The 14,513-nt window shown below is 45.2% G+C and overlaps 1 protein-coding gene across 10 annotated transcripts in view; it reads right to left on the bottom strand.

Annotated features, from left to right (window-relative positions):
• Positions 1 to 8,149, bottom strand: part of Celf1 (CUGBP Elav-like family member 1) — a 70,644-nt gene extending 62,495 nt beyond the window's left edge. For 6 of the 10 annotated variants that reach the window (XM_075961278.1, XM_075961279.1, XM_075961271.1 and 3 more), the window contains exon 1: positions 8,011 to 8,138. The gene's annotated coding sequence lies outside the window, so the exon portion shown is untranslated. Of the gene's footprint in view, positions 1 to 8,010 lie in introns of all 10 variants that reach the window. The other 4 variants (XM_075961274.1, XM_075961275.1, XM_075961277.1 and 1 more) reach the window with 1 other exon arrangement.
• Positions 8,150 to 14,513: the final 6,364 nt, after the last annotated feature.

The raw sequence follows: 14,513 nt of genomic DNA, 5'->3' as shown, positions 1-14,513 counted from the left end.
ATCCAAATAAAGATGGGTCAAAAAAAAACAAAAAAAACAAAAAACCTGTCCACTCAGAGTAGACTATTAGCTACCCTACCTTATACATTATCACCAAATACCACATGTTCCTCTATTCTCTGCTAGAATTTGCTTTCACTCACAGGAAACAAAAAAAGTAAGAGAAACTAGCCACAGTTCCTAATCTGGAGATTCTTTTCTGAAGAACAGCAATGTTATGTAAGTCAAACAACTGACCTTACAAAAACTGAAGACAACATTAAAAACTGAAAAGCTTGCCGGGCCGTGGTGGCGCGCACCTTTAATCCCAGCACTCGGATCTCTGTGAGTTCGAGGCCAGTCTGTCTACAAGAGCTAGTTCCAGGACTGGCTCGAAAGCAACAGAGAAACCCTGTCTTGAGAAAACAAAAAAAAAAATAAAATAAAAAAAGAAAGAGAAAGAAAGAAAGAAAGAAAGAAAGAAAGAAAGAAAGAAAGAAAGAAAAGAAAAAGGAAAAACTGAATGAACAGCTCTGAAAGCTGGGCTTTGGAGTGGCACTTTTACTACCCAACTTTAATTCCAGCACTCCTGAGGCAGAAACAGGCTGATGCCTGTGAGTTTAAGGCCAGTCTGGTCGATAGACTAAGTTCCAGGACAGCCAGAGCTACAGAGAAACTCTGTCATGAAAAACCAAAGAGAAAGGTTGGGGGGGGGGGGGGGGGAGGGAGGGTGGGAGGGAGGGAGGGAGGAAGGAAGGAAAGGAAACCTCCAAGCATAGAAGTACATCTATAACAGCCCTAATAGAAAGGCTTGAGAGTTCAAGGCCAGCCTGAATCAGACCGGGCTACATAGGAAAACACTGTCTAAATGAGAAGAAAAAGAAAACCACCAGCTATATGGCTACAGTAAAAAAAATTAGCATTTAGCATTCATCCCTCTAAGTCTGTGAGATCCAAGTTTTTGTTTTTATGTGAAGGAGGGATGGGTGATGGTGGTGTTTTGAGCCAGAGTCTTGCTATGGAAATGAGATCCACCTGCCTCCACTTCCTAAAATAAATAATTGTTGTTGGGCTTTTTTATGTGTGTGTTTTGGGGTTTGAGGGGTGAAGGTGGTTGTGGTTGTTGTTGGTGGTGTGTGTGCGTGCGCGGTTTGAGATAGGATCTCACTATGTGTAACCTAGGTTGGCCTCAAACTCAAGAGATCTGCCTGTCTCTGCCTCCCTAGTACTGGGATCAAAGGCATGTACCACTACACCCAAATCAAGTTTTAAAAGGGGCAGAAGAAACTGGCTGTCACCATGCAAGTCTAGTGAGCTGAGTTTGACGCCCAAATCCAAATAAAGATGGAAGAAAAAAACCAACTCCATCATAGAAACCAACTGTCCTGATCTCCTTACTCAAGACCTGGCACAAATACAAACAATTTTAGATAAAGGTAAAGATCTTATCAAGAAAAAAAACTTTTGCTGGGCAGTGGTGGCGCACGCCTTCAATCCCGGCACTAGGGAGGCAGAGACAGGCGGATCTTTGTAAGTTCGAGGCCAGCCTGGTCTACAGAGCTAGTTCCAGGACAGGCTCCAAAGCCACAGAGAAACCCTGTCTCGAAAAGCCAAAAAAGAAAGAAAAGCAAGCAACACCAAAGGAGAAAATATCTGCAAATCATCATAAGGAGTAAATTAAAGTAGTTCTTTTGCTCCTCATCATAACAAACAGAATCCAGGCAAGAGACTGGCTGCACCAGTAAATGACAGCCCACCCTGAAGACCAACTTTGATTTAAAGGTATAAACAGTGAGTGAGCGCGGAACAGCCTATATCCCAGCGCTCAGGAATCAAATAGGAAGATCAGTTCCAGCTACACACTAAAACTTTGTTTCAACAATGTGTGTGCATGGGGGCAGAGGGGGACCCCTGGGCTAGCTCAGTTGGTAGTGTTCATCTAGCAGGCATGAAACTCTGGGCTCAATCCAGCAGCATGTTATTATGTATGTATGTGGGTGTGTCACCCCAGCACTTGGAGACAGTGAATGAGAAGTAAGTAGTTCAGGTCATCCCTAGCTCTACCATAATAAGTTAAGGTCAGCCTGAAATACAAGACTAACTCGAAATCAGAACAAAACCAAAAGGGGAGGTAGGGGCCAGAATATAACAGAGACCAGGCTAGGCTATATAGCAACATCACAGACAAACAAAAAAATAGAGGCAAGAGCAGTGGGTCAGGGGTTAAAGGAACTTGCTGTTCTTCCACAGGACTTAGGCTCAGTTCCTAGTATCTACATGGCAGCTTACAACACTTGACTTCTTTTTGTTGTTGTTGTTGTTGTTTTGTTTTTTTTTTTTTTTTGGCTTTTCGAGACAGGGCTTCTCTGTAGCTTTGTAGCCTGTCCTGGAACTAGCTCTTGTAGGCTGGCCTCGAACTCACAGAGATCCACCTGCCTCCCGAGTGCCACCACCTGGCCAACACTTGGCTTTTAAGGACACCAGGTACAGATGTGGTACACAGACATATGGGCAAAAACCATACATATAAAATAAAATAAATTTTAAATTTAAAATAAAGGCCAAGTTGTGGTTGTACATGCCTTTACTCCCAGCAGAAGCAGGTAGATCTGAATTTGAGGCCATCCTGGTCTACAGAGTTAGTTCCAGTACTAAAAACAGAGAAATTCTGTCTCAAAAAAACAAAAACAAAACAAAAAAAATGAACAACAACAATGACGACAAAAAACAAAACAAAACAAGGGGCTGAAGCAATGGCTTAGCAATTAAAGGTGCTTTCTGTGCTCTTCCAAAGGACCAAAGTCCAAGTTCGGTCCCCAGTTACTTACACAGGACAGAGAGCTCACAACCAACTCTAACTCCAGCTTCAGGGCATCCAGCACCCTCTTTTTGCCTGCATGGGCAGGTACACACATGTGTCATACACAGATACATACTCATACACATAAACAAAAATAAATCATAAAAGCAAAATTAGTGTGGCTACTAAAACATAAAGTCCAACAAGATGACTCAGCAGGTAAAATACTTACTGCCAAGTCTGATGACATGAGTTCCTGGACCCTCTTAGTAGAATAAAAAACTGGATCCCAAAAATTGTCTTCTGGCTTTCTTTCAACACTGTACCATGCCAAGCACACACCTACACATACATGTACAAATTTTCAACAAAATCACAGAAAAAAGTATTGTAAAGTACATAAAACTGGAATGCTTATCACTGCTGATGGGATTATAAAATGACAGAGTCAGTTTGTGATATTGCTCAGTTCGTGGAATACTTGCTTTACATACACAAAGCTCTGGGTATTGGTTCAATCCTCAACCCCACAAAAATCTGAAGTGGTGATGCACCTCTGACATTATACCCATTATACCATCTGGGAGGTAGAAGCAGGGAACCAGACTTTCAAGGTCACCATCATATTTACAGCAGATTCAAGACTAGCCTGAGATACATGATGACTTTGTAATTAAGAGCATTTCCTGCTCTGCAGGAGTTTAGTTCAGTTCCCTGCACCCACATCAGATAGCTCACAACAGCCTGTAACTCTAGCTCCAGAGGATCCAATGCCCTCTTCTAGCTTCTATGGGTACTTGCATGTGGCATAAATACTCATATTCTCTCTCTCTCTCTCTCTCTCTCTCTCTCTCTCTCTCTCTCTCTCTCTCTCTCACGCACACGTGCACAGCATTAGGCAGAGGCAAGCAGATCTCTGAGTTTGAGGCCAGCCTGGTCGACACAACCTGTGTGAGCAACATAGGAAGACCTTGTCTCAGAAAAAAACAAACACCCTGAACCTCAAACCATATCTGGATCTATGGACTCAAGCATTTAGGATAAGGGATGGTCAACCTATAAGCAAAAGAAACAAAAAAAAAAAAAAAAAAAAAAAAAAACTTGAACAGGCCAGGTGTATTTCTGTAGCAGCAGCACTCGAAGGCAGATCATCCTCATCTATACAGTAAGCTTGAGGCTGGCCAGGGCTACAGACATGGCAAAGATGACACAGCAACAAAACAGTAATACCAAATTTAAAACTACTCAGTTGTGTATTTTTAACGGATAAATTCTATGGTATATGAATTGTATTACAATAAAGCACTTTTTTAGAAGGCAGATGAAAGAATTTAATCAAATCCTTATTACTCACTGGTTTCAAGAGTACAGAGTTTTATGTTAGGAAGACCCAAATCCCTGGGCAGAGGAGCCCGTGTATGTATGACAGCTGTTTTCTCCCCAAGCTATCATGTTATCATGTAACAGCCTAGTTCCTTATTAGGCCAGGTCTCCCAGTAAAAGAGAGTTAAAGAAGCTACAGTACAGTAAAAAGGGGGGGGCACTAAATTTAGTACCCACAGTCTATATTTGGCAACAGAGCCCTAATCTTCATTTAAAAAAAAAAACACCCAATGGACATATATACAACAAATGTTAGGTCTCTGTTAATTCTCATCTTACTCTTCTGACCCACTCTTTAAGTAAAGGAGGATTTCTCTGCTCCTATACTGGAGCATCTACTAGCCTATCTCATGAGCAGAAAATATTAAATACAAGGCATTATTTAAATTGTGTCTGGGGGCTTAGAGGACCTGGGTTTGAGTCACAGTTCCTACACAGTGGCTCAAAACCATCTGTAACTCCAACTCCTAGGAGCCCCACACCCTCTTCTGATAACCCTGGGCAGTAGACACATGTGGTGTACACACAAGCCGGGAAAATAACATATGCTTAAGAATAAAACGTGGGTGGTAAAACAACCAAGCCAGGTGGGCGGTGATGGTACCTGCCTTTGACCCCAGTACCTGGGAGACAGAAGCAGGAAGGTCTCTGTAAGTTCAAAGCTAGCAAGGTCTACAAAATGGATTCAAAGACAGCCAGGATTATTACAGGCAAACTCTGTCTCAAAAAACCAAAACAATCAAACAAAAACAAACAAACCAAGCCTACTGCCTACTAGTAAGGCTTAAAACTATCACTGCCTGGTGAATTAATTACTCCTGTAATTCTAGCACTTGGGAGATAGAGGCAGGAGGTCAGAATTCAAGATGGCAGGGTTGGGAGGAAGCATCACCTAACTGATCAGGATAAGTCTACTATGGTAAATAATAAATGCCTCTTTACCACATATAAGGCAGGCAAGAGGACTTACATCCCTAACCTAGCACTTGGGCAGCTGAGGCAGAACTGCCGTGAATTTCAAGGCCAGTCTGACCTACAGAAAATGAGGCCCCTGCCCCCAAGAAAAAGAAAAAGATGTGGCTAGGACAGCAATCAGTGGTACACAGCATGCCTATCACCTGTGGGAGGCCATGAGCTTCCTTCCCAACACCACAAAAAACAACAAAAAACCAAAAGCTGGAGATAATAAAGACAAATTTTGGAAGATGTGGTGGTATACACCATAATTCCAGCACTTGGGAGGTAGGCCAGTCAGGACTACACAGGAACACCATCTTTAGGGGGTGATGGAGGTATAAAATTGTAAACTCACCCACCAAAATTTAACCATAACCTCTGAAGGGTAAAATTTCAACCAGGCAGTGGTGGCACATGCTTTTAACCCTAGCACCTGGGAGATAGAAGCAGGCGGATCTCTAAGTTTGGGACCAGTCTGGTGTAAAGAGCGAATTCCAGGACAGTCGGAGCTACAGAAAGAAATCCTGTCTCAAAAAACAAAACAGAAAGTTAAGATTTCTTCCTAATTCCAGGACAGGCTCCAAAACCACAGAGAAACCCTGTCTCGAAAAAAAAAAACTAAAAAAAAAAAAAAAAAAGATTTCTTCCTAATTGACTTACTTGTACCTTTCATACCTGCAACTTCTGTATTAAAAAGAACATATGGGGCTGGGCAGTGGCGGTGCATTCCTTTATTCCCAGTACTTAGGAGGCAGAGGCAGAAAGATTGCTGTGAGTTCAAGACCAACCTGGTCTACAGAGTGAGTTCTTAGGCAATCAAGGCAGTTACAGAGAGGAAACCCTGGGGAGGTGGGATATGATATGCCAGGCAACGTTGGCAAATACCTTTAGTCCCAGCACTTGGGAGGCTGAGGCAGGAGAATCTCTGTGAGTTAGAAGCCAGCCTGGACTAAAAAATTCCACAACAGCCAGGGTTTCACAGCGAAATGCTGTCTCGAAAAATAATAAACCAAAAGAAAAAAAGGAAAATAAACAAATCATTCTGGTTTCAATTTTCACTATCAGCCCACATGTACATTCACAGGGAATTGGAGCTAACACCACGTGAGACGGGCACCAATTCCTAGAGAATTTTCAAAATTAAAATAAACTAAAGATCATAATGAAAGAGTGATCTGACCAACTACTTACCAACTGCAAAAGGATTTTTTATAATGTAGTCTAACTTCAAGCCCAGAGCCCTTCCCATTCCATCATATCTTTAAGGGCAAATCAGCAGCACCATTACTCAAGATAGCAACTGCTGCTGTGTTTAATTTTAAAAAAAAAGAAACAATGTCTTTTAAAAGCACCAGTGCTAAACTGAGCAATAGTGGCGCACACCTTCAATCCCAGCACTCGGAAGGCAGAGGCAGGCCTGTGAGTTTGAGGCCAGCCTGGCCTACAGAGAGAGTGTTCCAGAACAGGCTGCAAAGGTAGACAGAGAAACCCTGTCTCAAAAAACAAAAACATACAAAGAGAGCACTTGCTATAATAACCTCGAGCAAATAAGTCACTTTACTTTTGGAGGGCATCAGAAAAAACGTCTCAGCTCTCTGTGATAACCCGTCCTAGCAAAGGTAAGAATGAATGACAGAAGTGGAGACCTACTCCCTAGAGCCAAGAGCCATTCTTAAGAGAACAGGTGGTTGAGAAGGAACCAAGAGGAACCAGAAGTTTGAGGGCTAAAGCAACAGCTGAGAATTCCAGCTTTGCTTTACTAAAAACAATCTTCCCAAAGTCATGCTTCAGAAGCCACGGTCTCACACAATAAAGCTAAAACACGAAAACTAAATCAGTGTAGCTGCAGTTTGTCCATTCTAACCTCCGTGATTTTCCAAGTACACTTTTTAACGCCAAAACCAGAAAGAAGTCCATTTGGAGATACCTTCATACACACTAAGGATTTAAAGAGAAAATGAAACTGTGGGAAAGTGCGATTAAAACCTCTTCAACTCACAGAATCGAAGACTGCGAAGAGACCTTTTAATTAAATGTGAAGTTCCTCCACGCACTTTAAAACTCATCAACAGCCTTTATACAGCATTAACTCTAAGGACCAAAAAGATTCCGCTTTGCTAAACAGGCAAATCTCACACTTTCCACCCGGGAACCAGTCCCTAAACCTATGAGAAGCTCTTTAAGAGCACATGCAATGGTCTAAGAGAATTAAACATCCTGCCGGAACGACCAAAACCAAGACACCAACCGACTTGAAACCCAAAACCTGGTACCTAGCGAAGAATGCGCATTCAAGGGCTGTCCGCGCTCCTGGGTGCAGATTCGAGCCCGGCTACTAGGCCTTGCCTGGGAGAGCACCTGATGTGGGGGGGGGGGGGAAGGGGGAGGGCGAGCCAAGGCGGATCCGGTGCGAGAACAGGGAGAGCTCCGGAGCTGGGAGAGAAGCGCTGCCTTCCAGGGGCGGGAATCTGGGGCACCCCAGGGGTGGGCACCAAGAACACGTGGGGCGACAGGGTCACGGAAGAGGCGTCTCGGGCAGACAGCTGGACGCTCACACAGCGGACCCACAGAGGAGGACTCGAGTGCGGTGCTGGAACCAAGCCCTCGGGGCCTGGAGAGTGAAGGCAAAGGGCAAGGGAGCGGGGCAAGGCCACGAGGAGGGCGGGTCTCCCGGGGAGCAGGGGCACGCGCCGGGAGGACGCGACTGGGCCCCGAGTCCCGAGCAGTAGGCGGCCTGGTCCCCGGGGTGCGGGGAACCGGGAGCGACCGCGCCCGGAGGGCCCTGTGACCCGCAGCTGCCCGAACAGGACCCACCCCGCGGCGCCTCCCTCCAGCCTCCCTCTTCCCTCCCTCCACCCCGCGGCCCGTTATCCTGCGGCCGCCGCACTCACCAGCGGCTGCACCTGAGCCTGCCGCTGCCTCAGCTGCTGCCTACGCCTCCGCAGCCGCCGCCGCCTCGCTGCTGAGGCCGAGTCCCGGGGGAGCCTCCGCGTCCCGCCGCCGCCGCCTCTGCCGCTGCCGCCAGAGCAGAACACCCCAAAATGGCGGCACTTCCGGCACCTACCACCCGCGGGGAGGGCCGCGGAGGAGGGGCGGGCGGCTGGGGGAACGTACCACCGCGGCGCCGCCCGCTCGCTCGCCCGCCCGCCCGCGCCGACCCGACAGGAGCGCCGCGCAGAGGCGGGCCGGGCCGAGTGTCGGCGCTGCAGCGCCCCCTCTGGCCGAGCCTTGGAGGAGCAGCCGCTCCGAAGCCCTGGGGGCCGCGGGCGGAGCCCTCAGCCCTGGGAACTGCAGGGGCGCATCTCTTTGTCTCAGAGCTGTTCTAGAGGGAACTGAATTTCTTGTCTCTGCGCACCGCACCTCCTGGACCTCTGGCGGGCAAGCACCGCTCCTTGGCTCTAAAAGTACTCATAAATAAATATCTGATAAGTGAATGAGCTGAATGTTGCTTGCTAGCCCTGGACACGGGGCACACCCTCCTTTTTGCACGCCAGCATCCAGGCAACTGCATCCAGGCCTTCCTTCTTTGCTGGTATGTGGAATGTGTGTTGCAGGCTTAATGATTTAGGGAAGTGCCTTGTACAAAGATCTTGATCAACGGTGAGTGTGCGCAATCTGTCAAAAATCCCTGCGGCACCAGGAAGCTCATAAGTAGTTTATTAAGAGACTACCCAGACCAAACCTAATCTTCCTAAGAAAAAAACCAACAATTTCTTTTTTAAAGATTCCATTGCTCTCTCACCCTTCTAAGATTCAGGATTCCTAACCTGGGTCTAGATGGATTTACATGGTACAGTTTGTTGTTTATTACACAAAATCTAGACAATAAAATGTGAGACAATAAAATGCAGATGGAGAGACAAAACTTAGTTCTAGGAGGTCCCGACCCCAGGCTCCATCGATTTACAAATTACTCATGGGGCCGTTGCACTTGGGAGGCAGATGCAGGCAGATCTCTATGAGTTCTAGGCCAGCCTGGTCTACAGAGCGAGTTTCAGGACAGCCACAAAAGCTACACAGAGAAACCCTGTCTCAAAAAAAAAAAAAAAAGAAAAAGAAAAGAAAAGAAGGAGAGACAGACAGACGCCGGGCGATGGTGGCACACGCCTTTAATCCCAGCACTCGGAAGGCAGAGGCAGGTGGATCTCTGTGAGTTCGAGACCAGCCTGGTCTACAGAGCTAGTTCCAGGACAGGCTCCAAAGCCACAGAGAAACCCTGTCTCGGAAAACCAAAAAAAGAAAGAAAGAAAGACAAATTACTCATGGGTTGGCAACAATTTCTCTTTATCACTGGCTTCCTAGAGCAAATGATGTGTACACCCACAAATTCCAATTATATTCTACCTTGCCACACACACACAGCAGACCTCCAACCAGAAGCCTAAGTTTTCATATGTGCACGAACAATCATGGTTTAGTTTGGGGAGATAGGGTTCTCACTATGTCAGCCACATTGGACTTGAACTCACAGGAATCCTCCTGCCTCAACCTAATTATAAATGAGCACCATTGTGCTCTGAGAAATGTCCACCTTGTTAGTTCGCTCCTTTTTTAAAAAATATTTATTTATTTATTATGCATACAATATTCTGTCTGTATGCCTGAAGGCCAGAAGAGGGCGCCAGACCTCTTTACAGATGGTTGTGAGCCACCATGTGGTTGCTGGGAATTGAACTCAGGACCTTTGGAGGAGCATGCAATGCTCTTAACCACTGAGCCATCTCTCCAGCCCTTGTTAGTTCATTCTTATCTGACTTCCATATTTTATTTTATTTTATTTTATTATGTTTGAGTATGGGTGTTTTACCTGCAGATGTCTGCCTCACATGTATGCAGTACCTGAAAAGTCCAGTAGAGAGCTTAGGACACCCAGGAACTGGCGTTACAGACTGTTTGGAGTCACCATGTGGATGCTGGGAATTGAACCCTAGTCCTCTTGGAGAGCAACCAGTGCTCTTAACCACTGAGTCATCTTTCCAGTCCCAAATAAATGTGATTTTAAAAATTAAAAATAGTAACTGATGTTACTAAGGGTACAAAGGGAGAAAATAATAAGGGGATCTAGTAAAGTTATTCTTCACAGTTTTCAAACTTTCTGCCTTCTTGTCTTCGTGTCTTTTGGTTGATGGAAATAGGGCTAGAAATGTGAAGTGAACGAGTGACACAAGAGAAGCCAGAGCGGCTAGGAAAGGTGGAACCCCAGCAGCACAGACACTGAAACCAACACTTCATCAGTGGGACCTCCTGAAACTAAAACCCTCTGTAAGACAAAGGATGCTGGCAATAGGACAAAACTGCAGCCCGTAGAACGAGAAAAGGTCTTAACCAGCCCCATGTCTGACAGGGCTCATTTGCAAAGTATATAAGGAACTCAAAAAACTAGACATCAAAAAGCAAATAATCCCATTTTAAAATGGGATACAGATCTAAACAGAGAATTCTCAACAGAAAAATCTCTCTCTCTCTCTTTTAATTATGTCTACAACATTCTGCCTTCATATATGCCCGCACTCCAGAGGAGAGCGCCAGATCTCATTATAGATGGTTGTGAGCCACCATGTGGTTGCTGGGAATTGAACTCAGGACCTCTGGAAGAGCAGCCAGTGCTCTTAACTGCTGAGCCATCTCTCCAGCCCCCCCCCCCAGAAGAATCTCAAATGACCAAGAAATTATCATTATTAATTTTTTTTCGAGACAGGGTTTCTCTGTAGCTTTGGAACTCACTCTGTAGCCCAGGCTGGCCTCAAACTCACAGAGATGTACCTGTCTCTGCCTCCCAAGTGCTGGGATTAAATGTGTGTGCCACCACCACCTGACCTATTGCTATATTTATATTGTACTATTTATGATTATAATTATATAAAAATATAAATATATGTACTCATGCTACAATCCACAGACCCACAGAAGCTAGGTAACAAGGAGGGCCCAAGGGGAGATGCATGGAACCCCTGGGAAGGGTAAATAGAAGAGATCCTGTCGGTGGATTTGGGGCTGGTGGGGATGGGAACAGGGATCAGGTTGAGGAATGGAGGGGAGAGCACTGAAAGAGATGACTGGAAGGGGGTGCATTTCAGGGTCAGGTTGAAACCTGGTGCAAGGGAAATTTGCAGGACTCTACAAGGACTCAGCTAAGACTCCTAGCAATAAGGGACATGCAGTCTGAAATGGCCATCTCTTTCAGGCGAGACTTCTTCTAGTGGAGGGACTGGGATACCAACTCAGTCCCACAACCTTGATCTACTGCTCTGCCTAGGGGACATGCTGGAGTAAGGGTGGTAGAGAGAGTGTGGGAGAGGCCGGCGAATGACCCATGCCGTGGGAGTGAGCCCACCTGACACTGCCCGGAGCTCCAGGACCCAGAGGTTAGATGGCCCAGAGATCTCAGAACCAACACTATTGGAGAAAAAAAAGTCAGCGTAATGACGCCTAGCGACATTCTGCTACACTCATAGATTGTTTCCTAGCCCATTCAAAGAGTCTGAACCAACAACTAGGGAGCCTGCATAGGCCTGACTTAGGCTCGCTACAAATATGCGATCGTTTGTAGCTTGGTACTTGTGGGACTCCTAACACAGGAGTGAGGGCTGTCCCTAGAGCTTCGACTGGCTTCTGGGAACCCATTCCTCATGCTGGATTGCTTTGCCCAGAGTTAATACAAGGTGAGGTGCTTAATCTTACCAAAATTTGATATATCGTTGAACAGGATTAAAAATAGGATTAGATACATTAAAAACAGAATGACAGTAAAAGGAAGGAAGGAAGGAAGGAAGGAAGGAAGGAAGGAAGGAAGGAAGGAAGGAGAAGAAGCTGGGCAGTGGCAGCACACACCTTTAATCCCCTGGGAGGCCTGCCCCTTTCTCAACAGAAACTGAGAAGGAATGGATGAGGGAGGAAGCAGAGGGGAGGTGGAGGGAAGAACAGAGGGAGGGGAAACTACAGTCAGGATGTAAAATAAATAAATTAATTTAATTAAAACAGGATGTCTTCTATAAAGAACTTTTAGTTCCTCATCTTCACAAAAGAGAAATTTCCTCCACCAAAAAGAAATTCAATTCAAAGAAGAAAAACAGAGGGAGGGATTGTTCCCTTTTTGTTCATGGATGAATCCAAAGTACTGGAAGAGCACGTGAAACACTGACTGTGTTGTCTTTCTCCCCGGGTTTATGTAGTCCACACTGCCCTCAGACTCATTTCACAGCAGAGGACAGTCTTCTATCCCTGTTTCTCCTGCCTCTACCTCCCAGTGCTGCTCTAATAGATAGGAGACACCAGAGCAGGTCAGCTTTTTGAAAACTATATCTTCATTGAAATGGCTCACTTTTCTGAGCATCCTTGATGGAAAACACGGGGTACCAAACATTGAATAGGATTGTATTGTAGGTACATTAAAAAAAGAATGATAATAAAAGAAAGGGATGAAGGAAGGAAGAAGCCAGGTGGTGGTGGCACACACCTTTAATCCCAGCACGCAGGAGGCAGAGGCAGAGGCAGATGGATCTCTGTGAGTTAGAGACCAGTCTGGTCTACAGAGCAAATTCTAGGACGACCAGGGCTATGTAGAGAAACCCTATCTCAAAAAAACAAAAACAAACATAAGAATTCGAGGAGGCAAATGGATCTCTATGGGTTCGAAACCAGATTGGTCTACAGAATGAGTTCCAGAACAGCCAGGGCTATACATAGAAACCCTGTCTTAGAAAAACGAAAAGGAAGAGGAAGACGAAGACAAAGAAGAAGAAGGAAAGAAAGGGAGGGAGGGAGGGAGGGAGGGAGGAAGAAAGAAAGAGGAAGAAAGAAAGAAAGAAAGAAAGAAAGAAAGAAAGAAAGAAAGAAAGAAAGAAAGAAAGAGAGATCGAAGACTGAGAGGTTGACTCAGAGGTTATGAGCACTGCTGTGGATTATGCTCATTTTTAATACTAAAGCTGATTGACAGATGGCAGCAGATCAGAAAGCAATTGGATTGGACAAGACAGCCTGACATGCATGACACAGGGAGAATACTGGGAGAGAAGGGTGGATGGAGGGCAGTCACAAGAGACACCAGTCAGCTGCTGAGCAAGCAGGAGGTGTAGAAAATGAGGTTATGCGGCAGAATGTAGATTAATAAAAATGAGTTAATTTAAATGTAAGCACTAGTTAGTAATAAACCTGAGCTATCGACGGAACATTTGTATTTATATAAGTATCTCTGTGTTTATTGGGACCAGGTAGTTGGAATGGGAAAACTCAGTTTACAGGTGGTACCCAATATGGGGCTTGAACCCATGACCCTGAGATTGAGAGTCTCATGGTCTACCGACTGAGGTAGCCATTTACAGAGCACCCGTTTTTGGAGAGGACACAGGTTTGGTTTCCAGCACCCATATGGCAATTCACAATTATAACTTCAGTTCTAGGGTCCAATGCCTTCTTCTGGTCTTCTTGGAAACCATGCATGCATGTGATACAGAGACACACATACAGACAAAACACCCATATACATAAAATAAATAAATAAAATTTAAAAGAATAATATGCTGCTAGCTGGGCATGGTGACACACACCTTTAGTCACAGCACTGGGGAGGCAGAAACAGGTAGATCTATGTGAGTGTGAGACCAGCCTGGTCTATACAGGGAGTTCCTGGATAGTCAGATTCATTGTGAGACCCCGTCAATCCCCCCCAATATAGACACTAAAATGTCATTTATACACTTTAGATAGTTGCTATATGAGTTTCACTGTTAAGTTTATTCCATGTTTCAGCGGTGGTGGTGGCGCACGCCTTTAATCCCAGCATTTAGGAGGCAGAGGCAGGCAGATCTCTGTAAGCTCGAGGCCAGATTGGTCTACAGAACAAGTTCCAGGACACGCAAGGCTACACAAAAACACAAAAAAGCCCAGTCTTAAAAAAATAAAAAAAAACACAACTCAAAACAAAAGAATTATCTTCTTGGGGCTGGAGAAATGGTTCAGCAGTTAAGAGCAGAGGATACTTTTGAAGGGGACCCTAGTTTGGTTTCCAGCATTCACAGGGAGGGTAACAAGCACCTGTAACTCTAGTCCTGTAGATTCTAACGCCCTCTTCGGCTTCCTTGGGCATTACATCCAGGTGGTGCCAGGCATGCACTTAGGCAAACACCCATGTGCGAGCTTGAACACACACATATACACACACAGTTGTTTTTTTTCTTGCTTTTACTCTTTGCTCTTTTTTAATTAATTTATTTTTATTTTATATAAATTGGTGTTTTGCCTGCCAGTATGTTTGTGTGTGGGAACCAGATCTGGAACAGTAGTTACAGACAAATGAATCAACTCTTCAGTCCTACTCTTTGCTCTTTTGGGGGCCTGCCACTCACCTCCCAAAGAAATACATGGAGACTTGTTCTTACTTATGAATACCTAGTCT

The sequence above is a fragment of the Microtus pennsylvanicus genome, chromosome 2 (assembly GCF_037038515.1).
Source record: "Microtus pennsylvanicus isolate mMicPen1 chromosome 2, mMicPen1.hap1, whole genome shotgun sequence".
In the NCBI taxonomy this organism is placed as follows: Eukaryota; Metazoa; Chordata; class Mammalia; order Rodentia; family Cricetidae; genus Microtus; species Microtus pennsylvanicus.
This window is presented reverse-complemented; position numbering and strand designations above follow the sequence as displayed.